Here is a 24329-nt window from a genome sequence, read left to right as displayed (position 1 = left end):
CAGAGGTTGAACCCTGGCCTGCTGACTTGGGAGGCGGAGTCTTGGCCACTAGACCACCAGTGAAGTCCCGCACATCACCTTTTAGGACTCGTGAAGAGGCAGACCTGAAACTCAGAGGCAGAAACTCACTGAGCTTCAGTTTCCACCTGGTGACCTGTTCATTCAGTCAGTCTCAAACACACCCTCCAAGCGCCACGCCCACGATGTCTGAGCACAGGTGACCAGGCTAAGGAGGGAGGGATTCGAGAGCCTGAGAGGTGGAGGGGGGCCCACTGTCCCTGGGAGCATCCCGTGTGGCAGCCATGAGGGCCTTTGCCAAGGCCAGTGTGAGTTCTCCAGGGAAGAGAGGGGAGTCCAGCAGGTGCCCATGTCTCTTTAGTCCTTGGAAGGCGTGGTCAGTGCCAAGAGCTTGGGACAAAAACAGGGGTCCAGGGACCAGCCCGTAGTTCTATGCATTGGCATAGGGACCCTGGAGATCTGGGACAGCATAAAATCAGAAAACACAATAAAACCGTAAAACTTCAGCCAAGCAGATTATGAAACTCAGTGCAGAAGAATGGCATGTCCTTTTGAAGAGTAGCAGGAACTTGTTTTTTCAGCCCTTGGTTTTGTTGTTTAGTTGTTAAGTCATGTCCAGCTCTTTGTGACCCCCTGGACTGGAGCCCACCATGCCCCTCTGTCCATGGGGTTTCCCAGGCAAGAGTACTGGAGCAGGTTGCCATTTCCTCCTCCAGGGCATCTTCCCCACCCAGGGATCAAACCCACATCTCCTGCATTAGCAGGCAGATTCTTTACCACTGCTGCTGCTGCTGCTGCTGCTAAGTCGCTTCAGTCGTGTCCGACTCTGTGCGACCCCATAGATGGCAGCCCACCAGGCTCCCCCGTCCCTGGGATTCTCCAGGCAAGAACACTGGAGTGGGTTGCCATTTCCTTCTCCAATGTGGAAGCCTATGACCCTCACCTCTCAATACCTAGAATTTAACACAGTGCTTGCAGCATGGGAGGAGTGGTGACGGCTTGTTCAAGGACAGGGAGGGAGGGTGGGGAAGGGAAGGCAGTGAGAAAGGAGGGCAACATTACGCATGCCAGTGGGCTTCCGGGGAACCCAGGACCCTTCAGGCTCCACGGTGGCTGTGTCCCACTGGTCTCCTGGACTTGCCAGGAAGCATGTCCTTTGGGTAAGTTGATTTCTATCACTATAAACAGACCAGTTTTTGCAGCTCTGGGGCTTAAAAAAAAGAAAGGAAAGTCTCTTGGCTGCCCCACTGCTTGGTCCATGACTCAGAAGAGCAGAGCTCTTGTAAGGAATGGAGGGGAGCTGCCAGTGCTTCACCTGGGTGATCGAGACGGAGGCTCCAGAGAGCTGCACCCAGAGGTTTGCAGGACACAGCCTGGCTGCCCGGAGTGGATAGCACCTCAGCCCCTAGAAGGAGGCTGCAGCTCAGCTCTTTGAGGGCAGCAGGCCTGACTGTGTGGAGCTACCATTGCACCATGGGAGGTGTTTCAGACCCTGTAGCCTCACAGGCCCACCCCTCCTAGACAAAAGACTTTCTAGACCTCATCCATTTCCCAACCGTCAATCCCCTAGCCACATCACCCCTTGGGTCCGTCATCTCCTATAAATCCCTTAAACATCAGAGGGACCAGAGTCCTGGGATTACCAGATCCTCTGGGGCAAGATGTCACCTCCCCAGCTCCCCTGTCCCCACCTCTGGTTAGTTGATGGGAAGGAGCAACTCTGTGCGAAACCCATTCTTAAGAAGGCCTGTGACTATATCCACTCAGCACCCGGGCCCACAAGGGCTGTGTCTGCACTGTGGGATGCCATGCCATCTGTGCCGGAGAAGGACACTAGGCATCCACGTGCAGACTGAGGAGCCAGGAAAGCCCACCATTCAGAGATGAAATGGGGAGGCTGCCGGCCAGTACACTGCACGCAATCTTCTTTTAAGAAAATATCAATTTGTAAATATGTAGATAAATGATTCCCTCGTAGGACAGAAGCCACACTTTTCACAGTGGATCCCCCTGGGGGCAAGATTGATGGGTAAGGGAATGGGGAGGCTGAGGGGAGGAGAGAGATGTCAGTTTTTCATGAATAGTGGACATGAAACAGGGGACTTCCAAAGTGGCACAGTGGTAAAGAACCCGCCTGCAGTGCAGGAGACCTGGGTTCCATCCCTAGGTTGGGAAGATCCCCTGGAGGAGGAAATGCCAGCCCACTCAAGTGTTCTTGCTTGGAGAATCACATGGACAGAGGAGCCTGGTGGACTACAGTCCATGGTGTCGCAGAGTCGGACATGACTGAGCATGCATGCACGGACAAGGACCAGAGAGCTTGTCGTTGGAAATCCCATTCAGGAAAGCATCTTGGCTCCAGCCTGCTGACCTGGGGAGGCTCTGCATTCTGCCCCACCAGGAGCTGGTGCCTGCAGCCCAACCAGCTGGGGGTAGGAGACCATGAACCTCAGAGCTCCCCACTTTTGGAAACGCCATCTTCTTTCTCTCTGCCCTCACATGGTCCTGCCGTCTAGCAGGCAGGCTGGAAGTGTGGCTAGGCAGAGACAGCTGCGCCTCTGAGGCCGTGGGCAGGGAGCCATGGGGTCCCCGCTGATGAACAGCTCTGCTCTCTGCTTGCCTGGGCTGGTGTCACAGTCCCCTTGTCCTGGGTTTCCTTCCTGCAAAAAGGACCTGATCATTCACATTACCATCCAGGAACCTGGTTGTTCTGAACTGTGGCCCCTGGCTTTCTCTTCTGCAGAGCATCTTCCACAAAAACAGCCACATACAGGCTCCACTGGTAGTCCAGTGGTTAAGAATCCATCTTGCAATTCAAGGGACACCGGTTCAATCCCTGCTCTGAAAAGATCCCACATGCCTTGGAGCAACTAAGCCGGTGTACCAGAGCTACTGAGGCCGTGCTCTAAAACCCTTGGGTCACAACTGCTGAGCCTGCATGCTGCAGCTACTGAAGCCTGCGTGCCTAGAGCCCATGTTCTGCAACAAGAGAAGGCACCTCAGTGAGAAACCCGTGCACTGCAACAAAGGGTAGCCCCGCTCACCACAGCTAGAGAAAGCCCGCGTGAGGCAAAGAAGACCCACCACAGTAAAAAAAAAAAAAAAGGAAAAACAGCCGCATAGTGCGTCAGGGTTGCACCCCTAATTTTATCACAGTTACGGCCCTCTCTCTCGTCCCACCTTGAATATACAACAGGCATCTAACCAGACACCTTGGAGAACCCTCAGCTTGTTGAGAGTGAGTTTGGTATATCTGGGTTGAAAACCTCTTCTGTTTACTCACTGAGCAACTTCAGATGAACGACTTGATTTCTGGGTCTTGATTTGCTTGTCTATAGAATGAGAGTAATCCCCTCCCACAGGGATATTTGTGAATTAAATGAGATAATGGGTGTCGTGTGCCCTTTGTGGTGCCTGCCACGTGGTCACCTTCGGGACTTGGAAGCCCGAATGAACCATCGCTCACCAGAGTCCCCTGGGATGCGTCACTGTCACCGTGTGCCCTCTCACACACCTTCATTCTCAGCGGAGACGTCCTCTCCCTTACTGGACCCAGATTCCATTAGAGAACATTCTGGCTGTTACTCACATACCTGCAGCCCCACCCCTGTTCCTGGCTGTCACCTCCGGTGCCTGAGGCTGTTTTTGTCCCTTCCTCTTTCTGCAAGTGGGGGTTTCTGTACTCATCGCTTGGGAGACGCCAGCTGTGAATTCCTGTAACTCAGAAGATGCCAAAGCTATGGCAGTCCATCCACACCGACCCCGAGACCTAAACCAAAGGGTGATCCGTGGGCGTCACCACCGCCTAACTGTGTTCCTAAAAGGGGTCCTCCTGGCCTTGCAACCCCAGGGAAGGAAACAGGTTCAAAAAGAAACTAGAATTTTCATGAGCAAACAAAATTTCTCAGCCCAGGAGAAACCCACCCTTGATGGACGTGCTTCCCCCGCAGCTCACCCCGTGATGCCCACTGTGCTGTCAGCTGGCGTCTCATCAGGATGTGAACCAGGCGCTCTCCCCCGCCCCCAGGGCTGCAGTGGGCAGATCCTCCCTTCCCTCTCCCCACCACAGTCACCCAGCCAGCCTGCTGTGGACGTTCCACCCCTGGTGGCCTCCTGGGACTGTGGGGTGAGTGAGACCCAGCCAGCTCAGAAGTATGTACAGAGGCAGCAGCCCCTTCGGGCTCAGTCTGGGGTCAGCCTTGGTCACTGGGGTTCTGAGCAGCTGCCTTCAGCCCAGAAGGTTCTATTTCTCCGCCATGAAAAGCTCAGGCCTCGGGTCCAGCTCAGAGGGTCTGGGTTCTCTCCCCCTGCGCACACCTGCATCCAGCTAGTGTCTGAGTCCTGGCCCATGGAGGTGGTGAGGGTGTGACCACCCTCCCCTCTCCTAACCCCTGGGCTCCCCACCCCCGCGTTCTCCTCACTCTTTTCCTGCCCCCCCCCCCATCTGCAGGAGCCCCTCCCTGCCCCCAGGCCCCTCCTCCTAACCAGCCCAGGCCCCGCCCAGTCACCATCTCTCTGTCCCTCGCCAGAGATCTATGGTAGCTCACACAGTTGGTGACACAGCGTGGGTGTGCACGGCCCTAGTTGTGCTAACCAGGAGGGATCAGCTCAGCTAATTTCCTGGGCTCACGATTCTACATACGTTCTATCATTAAAAGCCCAACAAAATTGCTACTTAGAAAACAATTTTAAAAATTGTGGTAAAATACACTTCACATAAAATTTGCCATCTTAACCATTTTTTGAGTGTGCAGTTCAGTGGTACTAAGTCCATTTACAAACTGCTGTTCCTTAACCTGCTGAGCAATAACTTCTCACCCCTCTTATCCCCAGCCCTTGGCAGCCACCATCAGACTTACTCTTTTTATGAAGTTGACTACTCTAAATGCCTCAAATCATATAACTCAAATGATACAGCATTTTGTCTTTTCGTGACTGGCTTATTTCACTTAGCATATTGTCCTTAAGGCTCATCCATGTTGTAGCTTGTGTCAGAATTTCCTTCCTTTTTAAAGGCTGAATAATATTTATTCCACTGTATGTGTTAATGTGTAGCACATTTTGTTTATCCTTAAATGAACACTTGGGTTGCTCCCTCATCTAGTGTCTGTGAAGAATGCTGCTATGAACAGGAGTGTACACTTATCTTCCCAAGACCCTGCTTTCAATTCTGATGTATACCTAGAAGTGGAATTGCTGGGTCATGTGGTCATTTTCATTCTGTTTGAGGAATCCACTATACTGTTTTTCTTGTAAAATAGGAAGACCCCCTGGAGAAGGAAATGGCAATCCACTCCAGCACTCTTGCCTGGTAAATCCCATGGACAGAAGAGCTTGATAGGCTATACTGTCCATGGTGTCGCAAAGAGTCGGACATGACTGAGTGACTTCACTTTCGCTTTGAACCATTTTACATTCTATATTAGTTTTAATAGTTTTCTGGTGGCTTTTTTTTTTTTTTTGGTGGGATATTTAGGGTTTTCTACATGTAAGATCAGACTGTCTACAAACGAGACAATTTTACTTCCTCCTTTGCAGTTTGAATGCTTTTTGTTTCTACCTCTTGCCTAATGATCTTGCTAGAACTTCCAGTACTATGTTGAAGAGAAGTGGTGCAAGTGGGCACCTCACCTTGTTCCTGGTCTTAGAGGATACACCTTTAGCATCTCACACTGAGTATGATGTTCATCATGGATCTGTCATACGTGCTTTTATCATGTTGCCATAGTTTCCCTTCATTCCTAATTTGTCAAGTGTTCTTACCATGGAGGTTGTTGAATTTTGTCAAATACTTTTTCTGCATCAGTTGGGATGATCATATGGTTTTCTCCCTCTTTGTTTTGTTGATGTGGCTATTCTCCAGAGTACCAATCCTGTAACTTCCTGTCTTCAAGACCTAGCATTCTCAAACTCTTTAAATTTTGCCAAACTAGTAGGTCTGAGAAGGTATTTGTAGGTGGTTTTTTTTTTTTTGTATTTTCAAGTATTAGTGCTGGGTCAGTTTTATCCTTTGGAATGTTTTTCCGCAGACTAGGACTTGCCTTTTGACTAACAGAAGCTTTTATTTATTTCTGGCTGTACTGAGACTTCGTGGCTGCTCGCCGGCTTTCTCTGCTTGCGGCGAGTGGGGGTTCCTCTTCGTTGTGCGGTGCTTGGGCTTCTCTTGCGGCAGAACCCAGGCTCTAGGCACATGCGGTTCAGTAGTCGTGATGCCCGGGCTCTAGAGCTCAGCTTCAATAGTTGCTCCGCGGGCTGCGGGCTCCTCCTGGACGAGGGATCGAACCTGTGTCCCCTGCATCGGCAGGCAGCGTCTCATCCACTGCACCACCCGGAAAGCCCAATTTGTTTGTTTTTAATGAAGTAGATAGACTTTCTCAGCCTTCTCCCTCATGGTTCATGTTTTCTGTGTTTCAAGAAACTCATCCCTATACTGATTATGGTTTTTCCTTTTTTCATTCAGGATTTTAATCCATGTAGAAGTGACGTGTATGCATGGTGAAGGTAGAGAGCCAATTTCCTCTTTCCGTAAGATGGGTTGCTGTCCCAGCCACACGCAGTGTGTTGTCTGGCCTGCCCCCACTGGTCTCGCACCTGCTTTTAGGTGGCTGTGATGTCTGGGACGTGTGCACAGGCCCTGGTAGTGATGGTTGCCTCCTGCGAGGTCAGCTGGGTGGTTGAGGGAGAGACGTGAAAAGAAACTTATTTTTCTCCATTCACCCTTCTGAACCTTTTGAGTTTCATTTGAACTAATCCATAAAATAAAAAGAATGGTTTATTTAAACAACTTAAAAGGAAACACTTTTCTAACCATGTGTGTGTTAGTTGCTCAGTTGTATCCATCTCTTTGAGACAGACTTCTCTGTCCATAGGATTCTCCAGGCAAGAATACTGGAGTGGGTAGCCATTCCCTTCTCCAGGGGATCTTCCTGACCCAGGGATCGAACTCAGGTCTCTTTTGTCTCCTGCATTGACAGGTGGGGTTTTTTTTAACTACTGAGCCACTGGGGAAGCCCTGGAGTAAGGTCACCACATCACACATGTCACCCCATTTTTTTCTCATGGGTTTCAAGTGCCACTATACTTGTGTTAATTAATACAGCATTAGAGTAATTTGGTGGAGAAGGCAATGGCACCCCACTCCAGTACTCTTGCCTGGAAAATCCCATGGACCGAGGAGCCTGGTGGGCTACAGTCCATGGGGTCACTAAGAGTCGGACATGACTGAGCGACTTCACTTTCAGTTCTCACTTTCATGCATTGGAGAAGGAAATGGCAACCCACTCCAGTGTTCTTGCCTGGAGAATCCCAGGGACGGGGGAGCCTGGTGGGCTGCCGTCTATGGGGTCACACAGAGTCGGACACGACTGAAGTGACTTAGCAGCAGCAGCAGCAGCAGAGTTATTTGGGGCTTCCCTGGTGGCTCAGACAGTAAAGATTCTGCCTGCAATGCGGGAAACCCAGGTTCAATCCCTGAGTCAGGAAGATCCCCTTGGAGAAGGAAATGGTGACTCATTCCAGTATTGTTGCCTGGAGAATCCATGGACAGAGGAGCCTGGCGGGCTGCAGTCCATGGGGTTGCAAAGACTTGGACACGACTGAGAGACTAACACACACACACTAGAGTAAGTTAGGTGGCACTAGCGATAAAGAATCTGCCTGCCAGTGCCGGGGATGTAAGAGACATGGGTTCAATCCCTGGGTCAGGAAGATCCCCTAGAGGAGGAAACGGCAACCCACTCAAGTATTCTTGCCTGGAAAATTCCATGAACAGAGGAGCCTGGTGGGCTGTGATCCATGGGGTCGCACAGAGTCGGACAGGACTGAGCGTCCTGAGTGAGTGAATGTGGAGTAATGAACTGCTTTCTCCCACTGATTGCTTTGCTCCTGTGCCGATGCATCATTTCCACTGTGTTGTGGTCTTTGTGGCCACCAACTTCTCCCTGCATTGGAAAGCAGGAGGCGGTCTGGTGACTGGCCACTAAAAACTTCACAACTCTTGGTTCAAAAGCCCCCAGGCTGGGGCCAGAAGGGAAGTTGTATGTAATCTTGGCTCCTGGCTCTGGATTCTGTCTGCCAGCGCATCCACTGCTGCTGCTGCTGAGTCGCTTCAGTCGTGTCTGACTCTGTGTGACCCCACAGACGGCGGCCCACCCGGCTCCCCGTCCCTGGGATTCTCCAGGGAAGAACACTGGAGTGGGTCGCCATTTCCTTCTCCAATGCATGAAAGTGAAAAGTGAAAGTGAAGTCGCTCAGTCGTGTCCGACTCTGTGTGACCCCATAGACAGCAGCCCACCAGGATGCCCCGTCCCTGGGGTTCTCCAGGCAAGAACACTAGAGTGGGAGGCCATTTCCTTCTCCAATGCATGAAGGTGAAAAGTGAAAGTGAAGTCACTCAGTCATGTCTGACCCTCAGCAACCCCATGGACTGCAGCCTTCCAGGCTCCTCCATCCATGGGATTTTCCAGGCAAGAGTACTGGAGTGGGGTGCCATTGCCTTCTCTGGCATCCGCTAGGGAAAAGTAGCAATTTGGGTTTGTTTTTATCAGCTGTGGCCTGATGGACAGAGCTGACAATGCAGAGAAGAGAGCTCGGCCCTTGAACAAACTGTAGAACCCTCAGCTTTGGGTGGGGCATGGAGGCAGGGCAGGACCAGTGCATAAATGGGTGGAGGGCATGTAGAGCCCTAGAAAGCAGAAGTGAGACTGAAGCCAGAAGGCACTGCTCTCCTGGTGGAATGCCGGGTCTGTGGACATCCCCTGGGCAGCTTGACTTCCCGCTCATCATCCTGACACCACGACCCATGGAGACTCCAAAAGGTTCCGCCCTCGGTCCTTTTTCTCCCTCTCCCCCACCGCCCTGGTCCGAGCCCGAGGACTCCGTTGCCACTGCCACGATGCGGCCTCCATGCAGGTCTGGAGGTGGTTTTCTCCAGCCATGCTCAGGGCACATCAAGCCTGCGCTTACAGCCTTCTGGTGGGCTCTCCTCCCCAGTGCCGCCCAGCTGCCCTGCCCACCCCACCCTCATCTCAGGGTCTCACCACCCTTCTTTCCACTCCTTGAGCAGAGGAAGTATGTTCCCACGTCCGGGTCTGTGTGTTCTCCCCAGCTGATCACTTTTTCCTGGGGGACTCAGGCACCTGATCTCTCAGAGACCTTCCCTGACAAACCCGCCTCCCCACTTCACTTATTTTTTCCCTACATCATTTCTTATGGCACTTTCTTCAGTTGAAAATCAGCCACTTCTTCCCTGGCTGTCCAGTTGTTAAGACTTCACCTTCCAATGCAGGGGCTGTGGGTTCGCTCCCTGGTCAGAGAGTTAAGATCCCACATGCCAAGGGGCCAAAAAAAAAAAAAAAAAAAGCATGAAACAGGAGCAATATTGTAATAAATTCAATAAAGACTTTAAAAAAATGGTACACATGAAAAAAATCTTTCAAAAATAAAATTACTGGTTTAATGAATATGATTACTATTTACAGGGCTTCCTCAGTGGCTCAAATAATCCACCTGTCAAAGCAGGAGCTGCAGGAGATGTGGGCTCAATCCCTGGGTCGGGAAGACCCCTGGAGAATAGAATGGCACCCCACTTCAGCCTTCTTGCTGGGATAATCTCATGGACAGAGAAGCCTGGTGGGCTACAGTCCATGGGGTCAAAAAGAGTTGGACACGACTGAAGCGACTTAGCATGCATGCATTACTAATTACTTGTTTAATGAACATTTGCCCTCTGGAACGCCTGCCTTGTTCTCCAAGCCTGCAACACTGCTGGCACAGAGAGGGTCCTCAGTAATAGTTGCTGAGTGAGTAAAGGAATCTCAGCAGGTAGCATGGTGAGATCCTTTGAAAAGCCAGCCTAATTCACAAAGCATCGCTGGTCGTTCACGTTTCTACACACAAGAACTGGGCTTCCCCAGTGACTCAGATGGTAAAGGATCTGGCTGCAAAGCAGGAAAACTGGGTTCAGTCCTTAGGTTGGGAAGATCCCCTGAAGCAGGGAATGGCAGCCCACTCCAGTGTTCTTGCCTGGAGAATCCCATGGATGGAGGAGCCTGATAGGCTACAGTCCATGGGGTTGCAAAGAGTTGGACATGACTGAGTGATTAACACACACACACACACACACATACACACATACACACACACACACGCACACACGTGCAAATTAGTCTGCAGTTAACGCAATCAATACTGGAGCTGCCTTAGAGCAAGTGCTTGCAGCCGCGCCCTGGGTTGGAAAACTTGGGCTTCTGAACAGGATCCGGAAGTGCCAGTATCTGAAACATCTGAAGTTTGGGTTATGATGTGCGCTGCCTACATGAGGCTACCATACTTTCTAAAATCTCCCATTGGCATCCTCATTTTCTCTGTTGATGTACATTTCCTCATCCTTGGAGATCAGCCAGAATTCCATCCACAGGCTCTCATTTTTCCCTTGAAGTGATGTCTGATGTGATGCTCACAGGTGGCGAGAAACTTCCCTGCCCTGTCTGTGTCTGTGCATTCACCTTTCGCTTCTTCTCTAATTGGTGCATCTCGACTCCAGGTACACACCTGTGTGGCCCCACCACCTCTCCTTCCTGCACTCTAAGGCCGGCTTCTTCCCAGGGCTCTCCTGGCACCTTATGTCTCCCACAGTAATTATTTATTACCCGTGGAACAGGTCTAGGAGCTTTTCAAGGAAGGAACAATCTTAATCATCTTTCTATCCTTATGGCCTGCAGTGTACATGTTTGATGAACAAGTAGTGAGTCAATGTGTGAATGACCAAGAGTGTGGATAAGTGAGGGAGTGAATGAATGATCCGTCTTCCTGGCTGTCATGGTGTCTCTCTGGTGGTTCTGACCCAGGACAAGCAGGGGAATAGTTTCGAGTGGGCAGCAACTTCCTTTGTCCTTTTGGGCTGCCCCTGGAGGCAGCCTACCCACATTCACCCCCACACGCCTTCTTCTTTGCTCAAGACCCAGATTTTGGTCAGGTCCCAGGTCCCTGAAAGCTCCGTGACACCCGCTCAGGCTTAGCGCTTCCCAGTCTTTCCTGAGTCAGAAAGGGTTTGGTCTGCTGGTGTTTTACAAGATTTAAAGATTCTTTTTTAGTATTTATTTATTTGGCTGTGCTGAGTCTTAACTGCGGCATATGGGAGCTTCAGTCTTTGTTGGGACATGCAGGATTTTTGGCTGTGGCATGCAAACTCTCAGTTGCAGACATGTGGGATCTAGTTCCCTGACTAGGATTCAAACCTGGGCCCCCTGCATTGAGGGCACAGAGTCTTGGCCACTGGATCACCAGGAAAGTCCTTAAAGATTCTTTTGAGAGTGGACACAACCCTTGGATGCACATGCGCACACACACACACACTCGGGTAGATGAAAAGCAGAATTTTTTGTTACTTACAGCTCCAGGTGGGAGAAGGCCTCCAGACAGGGCCAGTCTGGGGGACCCAGCACCTAGGGGTAGAAAAACAGGCAGCTGGAGCTGTGGGGAGCAGCCTGGGTGTGGCAAGTGGGATGGGGCTAACTAGATTTCACAGGCTCCCCACGGACTGGCTAATCTGAATGACCTGGCATTATAAACCCCAGGGCCTAGGGCCTACCCCTGGTTGTCCCGTACGAGTGGCACCTGGTCACAGGCCATGAAGCAGAACCTGATAAGGGAAGTGGCTGGAGTGTGGACTTGATCAGCTGCTCAAGAAAGGGAAATGACAAGCTTCCAACTGCGGCCTCAAAAGTGGGTCAAGAGAGTGTTCAAAACAAAGCTCTATTGCAACTGAGCCCTTTAATGTGAGTCCCACAGTGAGTTATGCAACCATAAAGCACCCGAGCAGCATGCACAGTGAGACGAGGATCGTTTCTCTACCTCGGGGGGGGGGTCCAACCAACACCTCCTTCCTCGGGAATCGCCCGAGACAGAGAAATCAGGGTCCTGCCCCAAAGGACTACTTAAAACAAATGACTCTGGAGATAGGACGAGGTTCTGGATAAATGCAGGTTCTTCTGGAGACAGAGGAACGACCAACCCAGAGAGTGCTGCTCGATCAGCCACATCTCCCCTGTGGCTCTAGAGAGGGCTGCCCGAAGGCACGTGCGGTCCTGGTGCTTGGCCAGCGAGCACCCTTCACGTGGACATTCTCGCGCTGAGGATGCTCGGGCGAGGGGAGAGTCGCGGTCACGGAGCAGCAGCAAGCCCGACCCAGGAGCCCCAGCTCTGTCTCAAGCCTTCTCCTCTCACTGTGGACTAGAACCAACAACTAAATCGAGAGCGGTCTCCCTACAGAGCTGTCCAAGGGCCAGCGGTCACGGCCACGCCATCCTGCTCACAGCACCAATTGTTCTCTGAGACTTAAAGGTCCCTTTGATGGTGCCCAGCACAAAGGTCCTCAGATAGATGAAAGGCAGACTCTTTGTTACTTACAGCTCCAAACCAGAGCAGGCTGCCAGCAGGGCCACACAGGCGCTCACACCCGCGGACCAGGGACCAGGCAACCGTTGCTGCAGAGGCCACTCGTGTGTGGCAAGTGGGGTGGGGTCAACTAGGTTTCTCAGGCTCCCTGTGGATGGGCTAGCTTGAGTCACTTCTCATTTCTTCTGGAGTCAAATCCTAGGCTTCCCATCACAGTCACGATGACCCCGCCGTCTTGGCTCTCCCACTGCAGAGCATCCCCCCCACCACCATGGCCTCTGATGTGCGGGGACTGGACAGGTACCAACTATGTACACACAAGGGTGTCCACACACCTCTTGCGACCAGCTCCAGAGTGCACGGCTGGATGAGAGACCCTGGAATGTGATTTGGGTTTCCAACACTCCACAGCTGGCACAGGACTGGCCATTGCCAGCGTGTGCTGGGCTGTGCCACTGGTCACTGGGTGCCCTTAATCCTCCGTCTGGGTGGAGAACTGGAGCCCACGAGCCCACGACGGGACTGACTCAGGGCGGGCTGGGCCCTCAGCCCTGCAGCTCTGGTTACGGGGAGGTTTGTCCCGGCTCCTGGTCCCTGGAGTGGATATTGTCGTAGCTGTGGGGACCTCAGGAAGGGACCCTCAGCCAGCGCTGGGAGGGCTGCTGGATGTGGGTCACATATCGTGAGTTCAGGTCTGCTTCTGTCACCAGAGGCTGTGTCGTCATTCCACCTCCCCCCCACCCCCAGAAGCCTCAGTCTCCTCACTTGTGAAGTAGACACACTCGTGGTTCCACCTCTTGAGCTGCTAAAGGGTTAAGCCAGCCTTTCCTACCTGGAGCCCATCCAGATGCGTGTGTGATAAGTCACTTCAGTTGTGTCCAACTCTTTTGTGACCCCACGGACTGTAGCCTGCCAGGCCCCTCTGCCCATAGGATTTTCCAGACAGGAATACTGGAAGGGGGTTGCCATGCTGTCCTCCAGGGGATCTTCCCAGCCCAGGGACAGAACCTGTGTCTCTATATCTCCTGCGTTGTTAGCAGGAGGGGCCAAGTGCAACCTAGTAGAAGTCGAGAGGCCGGGTTCTGCACTTGACCGAGGGCTTGGAGAATGTTAGGGTGCAATACACAGCTGTGCGAGGTGGGGAATGTTCTAAAAAGTTCAAGAACAGAGACCAGAGTGGAACCAACTTCACGGGAGTGAGCGTGGCACTGTGAGGTCATGGGTACCTGATGGGGAAACCTAGAAAGGGCCCGGAGGTCAGCTTGGCAGCAATGTCATGGCTTTAGGTCACACTAGGGGCGCTTTGGCCGGACAGACAGCGAGGCTCTTGTGGGAACCCCCAGGTGTGCATGTCCTACAGCTTGGTGATGCAGTGGTGGAAATCAGTTACAAGACCCTAACTGTGGGCTCACATCTCAGGGTAAAAGGCTGAGATTTGGAAATGAGAAGGAGTTTGGCGGGGGGGCCTGGAGCTTATCTCCAGGGGAAGGGAGCGGGGACAATCTGCTTCAAGTTCAGGCCTTGGAGCCTGCTTGAAGAGTCTAACCTGTGACTGCACAGTCTGAGGGACACAGGGACTGGAATCAAATTTGAGCCTGAAAAGTCCAGAGAGGGAGGGACTGGCTGGTGGCCTGCTCCCCTGCTGGAGCCCAAGTATGGGTGGTGTGGGGTGTGGGGGCAGGGATATGGGGGGATGGCGGCTAAGGGGGTAGGGGGTGGGGGGTGTCAGCGAGTGAGGGCCCTGGGGTGGTCTTGCCTCTGGTGGGAAGGGGCCACACTAAGGGACTGGAAGGACTGGAGGCCAGGCTGGCTTCCCAGGGTCCCTTAGTAAGCAGAGTAAGCAGCAGGGCGGACAGAAACACAACCTTCCTCATGTAGGGTCTGCGGATCACAGCTGCCCTGCAAAGCCCTTGAATCTGGGGGTGAAGAGTGAACTGAAGGGACAGAGGAAAATTAAAATGTAGCAACCTCCCTGCTGAGTCCAGTGGCTGAGGCTCTGTGCACCCCACACAGAGGCCCTGGGTTCGATTCCAGGTCAGGAAGCTAGAGCCCACACACTGCAACTAAGGCCTGACACAGCCAAATAAATAGACAGACATATTTAAAAAAATGAAAATGCAGCTGCTTTTCAATTGCCTCGCACAAACGCTCATGAACGTCAGTCTATGGGAGGGGCTGGGCTTGCTAGGAGATATAGAAGCTACTTTATTTCCTTCTTCCTCACCCTGCCCTTCAAACACCATGCAGAGTCCTTCTTCTCCTGACTCCTGGTTGAAATCTCAGCTTCTCTCCTCACAGCCTTGTTGTCCAACAAAAAGATAACACGAGCAAGCCACATGGCTGCACGTTTAACTCTAACATTCTAGTAGCCAGAGTAGAAAAAGCAAAATGGGATGAGTAGAGTTAATTAATTTTAATAAAGTATTTTATTATAATGTATAACGTATGGGCTACCTGATGTGAAGAGCTGACTCAATGGAAAAGATCCTGATGCTGGGAAAGATTGAGGGCAGGAGGAGAAGGGGATGAGAGGACGAGATGGTTGGATGGCATCACCGACTCAATGGACATGAGTTTGAGCAAACTCCAGGAGATGGTGAAGGACAAGAAAGCCTGGCGTGCTGCAGTCCATGCGGTCGCAGAGTCGGACACAGCTTAGTGATCGAACAACAATGATAACAATGTATTTTATTTAACCCAGTATATGTAAAATATTATGATTTAAACAGTTAATGTAAAATAGGAGATATTTTACACTTTTTCCCCATACTAAGCCTTTGAAATGCAGTGTTTTTAAACATTTTATTTTTTTGATGGTTTTCTTGGCTGAACATAAGCTTTTTAGTTTGATGTAGTCCCATCTGTGAATTTTTGCTTTCATTTCCAGTGCCTTTGGAGTCCGATCCAAAAAACTACCGCCAGGAGCAAGGTCAAGGAGCTTACTGCCCATGATTTCTGCCAGAGGTTTTACGGTTTCTGATTTGACATTCAGATCTTCCATCCATTTTGCCTTAGCCTCGTGTGTGTGGTGTGGGGTAGGGATCCAGCTTGGTCCTCTTGCACAAAGCTCTCCAGTTTTCCCAGCACCAGTCATTGAAGAGACTGTCCTTGCCCTGGTTTGCATTCTTGCCTCCTTTGTTGTAAATTAACTGACCATAAATTTAGCATTTATGTCAGGGCTTTATGCTATTCCGTTGATCTATGTGTCTGTTGCTAAAGAAAACAGAACAAATGAACAAACAAAACAAAAAACTCATAGCTACAGAAAACAGACGGGTGGCTATCAGAGAGCCCGGGCCTGTGGGGAGGACAGAAGGGTGAAGGGGCCAGTCGTGCAGCAACAGATGGGAGCCACGCTTTTGTGGTGGCCACTTTGCAGTATACATGAATATGGAACGGTTATGTTGTACACCTGAAGCTAATATACTGTTCGTATCAGTTTTATGTCAATTAACAAAATGAAGTGCAATATGTATTTTATAATTCTAGATTATCTCTATTCAGACTGGCCTCATTTCAAGAGCGCAATAGCCTCATCTGACTCCCAGATATCGAGGAATGGTTTTGTTTCCAGGTATTTAAAAAATCTGGTCCAGTCTGGAACTAAAACTGTGATTTATTCAATTCAAAAGTTCCTTCCCCACCCTGGACAGCTCTGGGCTTGGAAACCAGCAGTAGAAGAAGGTATGTGTGTCGGGGATGGGGGGAATAGGTGGTCTTCCACTGATGGGTGGTCTTTCTGCCCCTTTGCTCCATCCCTCTTCCTCTGCCCAGGGCTAGGGGCCAGGGACAATTAGAGGTCAAGGACAGAATCCTGGGCGTGTGTCTCTCTCCGATGTTGTACCTGCTGGAGTAACATCCTAGGCTGCCTTCTTCCATCCTGTGCTTCTGTGCTGGGGAACAGTCACCTGCGGTTCCCTGATGCTTGCACTCAGCTCTGGGCTGCTGGCTGTCCTCCACTCCTGGATTCCCTTTGGGGCGGTCACCTTGCCTCTCAAGGCCTCCCGAGCCCTTCAGAGATGCCCATTCCTCTGACTGCCCCAGCGGCCCACCTGCGGGGGCAGTGCACACCCGCCATTCCTCTCCCATTTTGCTCCAGGAGCAGCGCCAGCCCTGTTCTTGCTCTTAGACGCTCCACGGACAAATCTGGTGCTGCTCCCTGATGCCCACTCCCCCACCCCCAGGGGACCCAGTGACTCCCTTGATGCCCATTTGTTTGGTCTGCGATCACTGTCCTCCCTTACCTTCTACCTTCAAAGTGGATAACAGAGAATAATAGAGGCAGAACCTCCCTTTGCTGAAACCTACGTGATTGGATTTCTTGTCTCTCTATGGGGACGCCAAGACCCCTTATCAGCCTGTGACATTTACAAATACAGTCAGGAAGGGTGCGCCCGCACCAAAACATTAACATTGGCAGTCCCCAGGTATAAACATTCCAAGGGATTTTTATTTTTGCATCTTGGAATTTCTTATTATATAAATGTTTGATATTTATTATTTTTATTATAATTTAAAAATTATAATAATGAGATTATATAATCATAATAATTAAATTATAATTTAAATTTATTATACTTTTTTGAGGAAACCAATGACTCTGGGAGTCAAGTAAGATAAAAATATGAATATTTAAAGAAAGCATACATCAAGAGTGAAGTGCATATCAAGTGTTTGTGTTCCAGGTCTGTGCCCACATGTGTAAACAGGATGCTGTGTATTCGGAGAGGAAAGCTTCTCTGCTCCCCTCCCTGACTCTGTTCTGCGTCATCTCCCAGGCTCCTCGCTGGCTGCTGCTGTTTTATTATCTTTTCTAGTGGCAGAATCTGGCCAGACGTTGGAAGGTGATGCAAGGAAAGAGGAGTTGTTCTTTAACCTCTGCTTGTAGTGGTCGTGTGGCTGCTACTGCTGCAGCCCAGGACTCCAGGGGCCTCGGGGGTCCCCCTGGAGCAATGGTCCACAGCAATGCCTCCTGGCGTGGCCACCTTCCCTCTCTGCTCCCCTGGCACTTGCCTCCTGCAGTTATAGTCTCTGAGATACCTCTCATTCCCCTTTTTGCTCTTCAGCCCTTCAAACCATGTGTAATGTCAACTACAAATTGGCACTTGCCATCCATCTCTACAAGGATTAAATCATGTGCTGCTGCAGCTGCTGATTTTCAACACCCCTTGAAAGGAGTTCAGGGTGGAGAGCAGGAATGAGGCACTCTGTACTCTGGGAAAAACTGGCAGGACAGGTCTTCAGATAATTAGATGCTTTCAGGAGCTGATTTTATGAGCCCAGTTCTTGTGTCTCCCCATACCTGTTGTTGTTCAGTGGCTAAGTCATGTCCGGCTCTTTGCGACACCATGAACTGCAGCACGCCAGGCTTCCCTGTCCTTCACCATCCCTGTGCCCCATATCTAGAAATGCACTAAATCCTTCATGATGGTGACTGTTTCTCCTGACTAGCAGAAGCTTCATAAGACTAGTAGAAACCTTTTGCAAAAACTTTTGCAAAGTACATGCTTGATTGCATGTACTCCCCCTTCACCAAAATCAGATATGCACTGACATTTCCTCCCTGTCTCTTGGGAGCAGTTTCTTAGAGCTATCTCAGGTGCTGTCTCCTGGGCTGCAGTCCTCATTTAGCCCCAAATAAAAATTAACTTGCAAGTCTTGTGCATTTTTTTAAGTCGACAGAAGAACTTTCCTGAGTTAAATCCCATCTCTTTGAAACACCTAGCATGGCTTCATTTCTCCGCACTGGACTCTGGCTGTTTCACAGTCAGCCGAGTGCTTTCCCATCATCAGCCCATGTAGCTATGTGGATGCAGCATCATGGTCCACTCTGCACCTCCTGGCTGGGTTCTCCACTTCCCCGGGGGGATCAGGTGTGTTGCTGTAACATGGCACACTGGCCCTAGGTCAGCCTGGCCCTGGACCTGCAGCAGCAAGTGACCTCTCAGGTCAGGCCTCCTGGGCTCTGTGCCTAAGGTCTTCCCTGGGACACCACCTCTACCCCCAGCGACAGGGCTCACCTCTGGAGATCTGTCCCATCGACCTGAGGAGCCTTTCACATTTGGCCTCGGGTCACGCTGACACCCCAGCTATGACTCCAGACGGTCTGCACTGAAGGACACCTTTGGGACATTTAAACCTTCATCTTCTGGATAAGGAAATGAAATTGACACAGAAATGGAGAGAAATGACCTGTCCAGGGTTACACAGGGACTTGATGGAACAGCCACTGCCAGATTCCAGGCCTCCTACTTCTTGATCCAAACCACTTAAAAAAATAAAAACAAAACTTAATTTTAGATCATTGTAGATTGCTATGCACTTTTAAGAATAACACAAGAGAGACCCTGGTACCCTCTGTGCAGTCTCCCTCTGGAATAACAGGTTGCAAACCATCATGTAGCATCACAACCAGGATGTGACATTGATGCAGACCCCTGGTCATGTTTAGATTTTCCTACTGCTATTTCCTGGAGAGGGAAATGGCAACCCACTCCAGTGTTCTTGCCTTGAGAATCCCAAGACGGGGGAGCCTGATGGGCTGCTGTCTATGGGGTCGCAGAGTTGGACATGATTGAAGCAACTTAGCAGTAACAGCACTGTTTACTTATTTGTATGTGTGTGTGTATTTAGTTCTGTGCAGTTTTACCATGTGTATATTAGTGTCTCCACCACCACAGTCAAGATACAGAACGTTTCCGCCACCACAAGGATCCCTTGTGAGTCCTTTTTTTTTTTATAGCACAGAGAACTGTATTTAATATCTTGTAATCACTGCAGATGGTGACTGCAGCCAAGAAATCAGAAGACATTTGCTTCTTGGCAGGAAAGCTATAACAAACCTAGACAGTGTGTTGAAAAGCCGAGAGAGACATTACTCTGTCGACAAAGGTCCGTATAGTCAGGCAATTGTCTTCCCAGTGGTCACATACGGTTGTGAGAGCTGGACCGTAAAGAAGGCAGAGTGTGGAAGAATTGATGCCTTCAAACTGTGGTGCTGAAGAAGACTCCTAAAGAGACCCTTGACCCAGGAGATCACACCAGTCAATCTTAAGAGAACTCAACCCTAAATACTTGTTGGAAGGACTGATGGTAAAGCTGAAACTCCAGTATTTTTGGCATCTGATGCAAACATTAGAAAAATCCCTGATGCTGGGAAAGATTGAGGGCAGAGGAAAAGAGAGAGTCAAAGGATGAGATGGCTGGATGGCATCACCAATGCAATGGACATGAACTTGGGCAAACTTTGGGAGATGGTGAGGCCTGCAGTTCATGGGTTCGAATGAGTCAGATGGGCGACTGAATAACATCAAGAACAACAAATAACCTATAAGGGCTTCCCAGCTGACGCTAGTGGTAAAGAATCCACCTGCCATTGCAGGAGATGCAAGAGATATGGGTCCAATCCCTGGGTTGGGACAATCCCCTGGAGGAGAGCACAGCAACCCACTCCAGTATTCTTGTCTTAGAAATCCCTTGGACAGAGGACCCTGATGGGCTACAGTCAAAGGCAAGATCATAGTGTCACAAGGAGTCAAACATGACTGAAGCAACTGACTGTGCATGCTTTAAGTTATGATGGAAAAGAATATATAGGTAGGGGCTTCCCTGGTGGCTCAGACAGTAAAGAATCCACCTGCAAAGTAGGGGACTCGGGTTCAATTCCTGGGTCAGGAAGCTCCCCTGGAGAAGGGAATGGGTACCCACTCCAGTATTCTTGCCTGGAGAGTTCCATGGACAGAGGAGCCTGGGCTACAGTCCATGCGGTCATGAAAGAGTCAGACATGACTTAGTGACTAAGCAACAACAACAACAACATATATATGTGTATATATACAAAACTGAATCACCCTGCTGTACACCTGAAACCAACACATTTATAAAAATTTATTAAAAATTTATAAAAATTTATTAAAAAACACTATAAAATTTTTTAAAACAAAAAATATGATTCTCTAATAAATATTTCTAACTGGATCAGTAGAAACTTTGCCTTACTACCTTCTGAATTTAGCACACTCATTTACTATGAAACCAATGGTTTACCTGACTTATGAGTCCTTTATAACCACACTCACTACCCGACTGCCCCACCCTCTCCTCAGCCCCCAGTCCACTGATCTGTTCTTTATTTCCATAATGTCATTCTAAGATTTTTTTTTATAGAATCATATGTAGTATATGGGAATTTTTTTTAACTCAGCATAATTCTCTGAAAATTTATCCAGGTTGTTATATGTATCAATTATTCCTTCTTTCTAATTACTGAGCAGTGTTCCATGGTATGGATGTACTACTGTTTGTATAACCAGTCACCCGTTGAAGGTATCTGGGTGGTTTCCAGTTTGGGGCTGGTACAAATAAAGCTGCTGTGTGCACTCATGGGCAAAGAGTTGTGTGAATGCAAGTCTTCGTTTCTCTGGCACCAGTGCCCAGGAGTACAATCACCGAATCATAAAGAGGTTGCATGCTTAGTTTCACGGAGTGCTATGTCATTTTACATACACTCCCATCAACAATGTGTAAGTGATCCAGTTTTTCCGTATCCTTGCCAGCATTTGGTGTTAGTCATCGTTTAAAATTTTAGCCATCTTGATAGGTGTACAGGTTTAATGAGCATTTTTCTACTGGTGAATGAAGAAAAACAACTTCGCATGTGTTTATTGGCCACTTGTATATAATTCTTTCTTTCTTTCAGATCTTCTATCCGCTTTTTAATGCAGTTCTGTCTTTTTACTATTGAGTTGTCAAAGTTCTTTATATAGTCTAGATACGAATCCCTTATGAGATATATAATTTGCAAATACCTTCTCCCATTCTGTGAGCTGTCATTTCACTCTTTCAGAAGCTGTCCTCGGCAACTTCCCTGGAGGTCCAGTGGATAAGAATCTGCCTGCCAGCACAGGGGACACAGGTTCGATACCTGGTCTGAGAAGATCCCACACGCCTTGGGGCAGCTAAGCCCGTGTGCCACAGCAATAGAGCTCTGCTCTAGAGCCCAGACACGGCAACTACTGAACCATGAGCTACAATTGCTGAAGCCGAGCACCTGGAGCCTGTGCTCGGCAACAAGAGAAGTCACTGCAATGAGAAGCCCACGAGCTGCAACTAGAGTGTAGCCCCTGGGCAACAGCAAGGACTTAGGACAGTCAAAGATAAATAAATAATAGAATCCGTTGAAGCCTAAATGTGTTTAATATTTAGCAAAACCAGTTTCTTTCTTTCTTTCTTTTTTTTTGCTTGTAGCTTTGGTAACATATTTAAAATTCCATTGCCTCCTTCAAGGTCATGAAAATTTATTCCTATGTTTTCTTCTAAGACTTTAGCAGTTTTAGCTTTTACATTTAAGTCTTTGATTCATTTTGTGCTAATTTTTGTATCTGGTGCAAAGTAGGGATTCAAGTTCATTCCTTTGCATGTAGATAAAGCACAACATTCAGAAAACTAAGATCATGGCATCTGGTCCCATCACCTCATGTCAAATAGATGGGGAAACAGTGGAAACAGTGGTTGACTGTATTTTTCTGGGCTCCAAAATCACTGCAGATGGTGAATGCAGCCATGAAATTAAAAGACGCTTACTCCTTGGAAGGAAAGTTATGACCAACCTAGACAGCATATTAAAAAGCAGAGACATTACTTTGCCAAGAAAGGTCTGTCTAGTCAAGGCTATGGTTTTTCCAGTAGTCATGTGTGGATGTGAGAGTTGGACTATAAAGAAAGCTGAGCGCCGAAGAATTGATGCTTTTGAACTGCAGTGTCGGAGAAGACTCTTGAGAGTCCCTTGGACTGCAAGGAGATCCAACCAGTCCATCCTAAAGATCAGCCCTGGGATTTCTTTGGAAGGAATGATGCTAAAGCTGAAACTCCAGTACTTCGGCTACCTGATGCGAAGAGCTGACTCATTGGAAAAGACCCTGATGCTGGGAAAGATTGAGGGCAGGAGGAGAAGGGGACGACAGAGGATGAGATGGTTGGATGGCATCACCGACTCAATGGATACGGGTTTGGGTGAACTCCGGAAGTTGGTGATGGACAGGGAGGGCTGGTGTGCTGTGGTTCATGGGGGTCGCAAAGAGTCGGACACGAATGATCGACTGAACTGAACTGACTGATCCACTTGTCAGCACTGTTTGTTGAAAAGACAATTCTCTCTCCGTTGAATTGTCTTGGCACTCATGTCAAAAAACAATTGACCATAAATGTAAGGGTTTAATTCTGGATTTTCCATCCTGTTAGTTTGATCTGCTTGTCTAACCTTTTGCCAGATCCACACTGTACTGATTATTATACTTTGCATTTAGTTTTAAAATTGGGAAACGTAAATATTCCAGCTTTGGTTTTTCTTTTTCAAAGTTGTTTTGCTTATTCTGGGTCCTTTACATTTTTGTATGAATTTTGGGGTCAGTTTGTCAGTTTCTACAAAACTGCTACTGGGATTTTTGATAACGATTGCACTGAGTCTGCTGGTTAATTGCAGGAATATTGCTATCTTAACAATATTAAGTCTTTTGATCTATAAACATGGAAGTTCTTTTTTTTTTTTTTCAGGTCTCTTAAAATTTCTTTCAACAATGTTATGTAGTTTCCAGTGTATACAAGTCTTGCAATTTTTAAGTTAAATTTATTCCTAAGTACTTTTTTCCTTTTTTTATACTATTTTACAATGGAATTGTTTTCTTAATTTTATTTTGGATTGTAAACGGCTAGGGTACAGCTAGCAATCACTTTTAATGGGCTTTTGATTAGCATGTGTTTTCAATTGCAAACTTAGTTAAGGAAACATCTTCTGGCATTGAAAACTGCATTTGTAAGTTTAACATGTGTTTTCCTTAAGTATTTCAATGGTCTGATAACAAAGTCATCTTGAATGAATTTGGAATATGATGAAACTTATATTCTCTTAAATGTTCCAGCACTGTTTATAAACTTAGATTTCAGCCTAAACCAGAAATTTAAAGCAACTACACACCAGAGTGTGAATCCCCAGTCTCTACTTGCAGAAAAAAGTTCCAGACCTGAGATCCCTTTCTGACCCCCAGACCTTAATACTGAACCATTTCTGAATTCATGCCTAGTCCTTCCGATCTGAGTATCTGGGTGCCTGCTGAGAAGAACAGTTCCTGCCCCAGTTACCTGCAGACCTTAGGGGCAAATGCACTCACTCAACTGAGGAATCAATTAACAGCCTAGATCAGGAGCTGATTGTAGCCAGTTCAAACAAACAAGGTTACCCCGCAAAGCATGCACATAAATGCAAGAGCAAGTTTTTTTTTGAAACATATTTTGATGTTTCATACCAATTCCACACTTAATATCGCTCCAAACTTTTAAATTTATCTTTATCATAATTGTTTATAAAGATAACGTAATGAATTTTTTTCCACTAAGCCCTATATAGTTATTCAGTTTATTCCAATGTGCAAAAAGTTGTATTATTTTCTGTGTTCTGTCATGTGAGACTCCCCTGGTGGCCCAGCGTTTAGGACCTCGCCTTCCAACTTGGGGAATGCGGTTTTGATCTCTAGTGGGGGAGCTAAGGTCCGACATGCCTCTGGCCCAAAAAGCCAAAGCAAAAGACAGAAACAATATTGTAACAAATTCAATAGAGACTGTACAATTGGTCCACATCAAAAAGTCTTTAAAAAAAAGATTGGGAAGTAAAATGTAAGGATGTTCTGCTGTGTGCCTGTCTGTCAACTCCGGGTTACCTTGCTTCTCACCTGATAGCGGAACACCTGGCTGTCAATATTTGCTAAGGAAGGAATGACCCCTGTCTGTCATTTACACTTTCAGCCAGTCAGGTCAGTCCCCAGTCATGTCCGACCCTTTTCGACCCCTGGACTGCAGCACGCCAGGCTTCCCTGTCCATCATCAATTCCCGAAGCTTGCTCAAACCCATGTCCATCAAGTCA

At 48.7% G+C, this 24329-nt stretch overlaps 1 long non-coding RNA gene across 1 annotated transcript; it reads left to right on the top strand.

Moving 5' to 3' along the window:
- Positions 1-15287: 15287 nt before the first annotated feature.
- LOC139185702 (uncharacterized) lies at positions 15288-23289 on the top strand. The gene is made up of 2 exons (XR_011569185.1): positions 15288-16098; positions 21260-23289. It is a non-coding gene; the product is annotated as an uncharacterized lncRNA (long non-coding RNA).
- The last annotated feature ends 1040 nt before the right edge of the window (positions 23290-24329 follow it).

This window comes from Bos indicus, chromosome 11 (genome assembly GCF_029378745.1).
Source record: "Bos indicus isolate NIAB-ARS_2022 breed Sahiwal x Tharparkar chromosome 11, NIAB-ARS_B.indTharparkar_mat_pri_1.0, whole genome shotgun sequence".
NCBI lineage: Eukaryota > Metazoa > Chordata > Mammalia > Artiodactyla > Bovidae > Bos > Bos indicus.
Note: the sequence above shows the minus strand (reverse complement) of the source record. Positions and strands in the feature narration are given on the sequence as shown.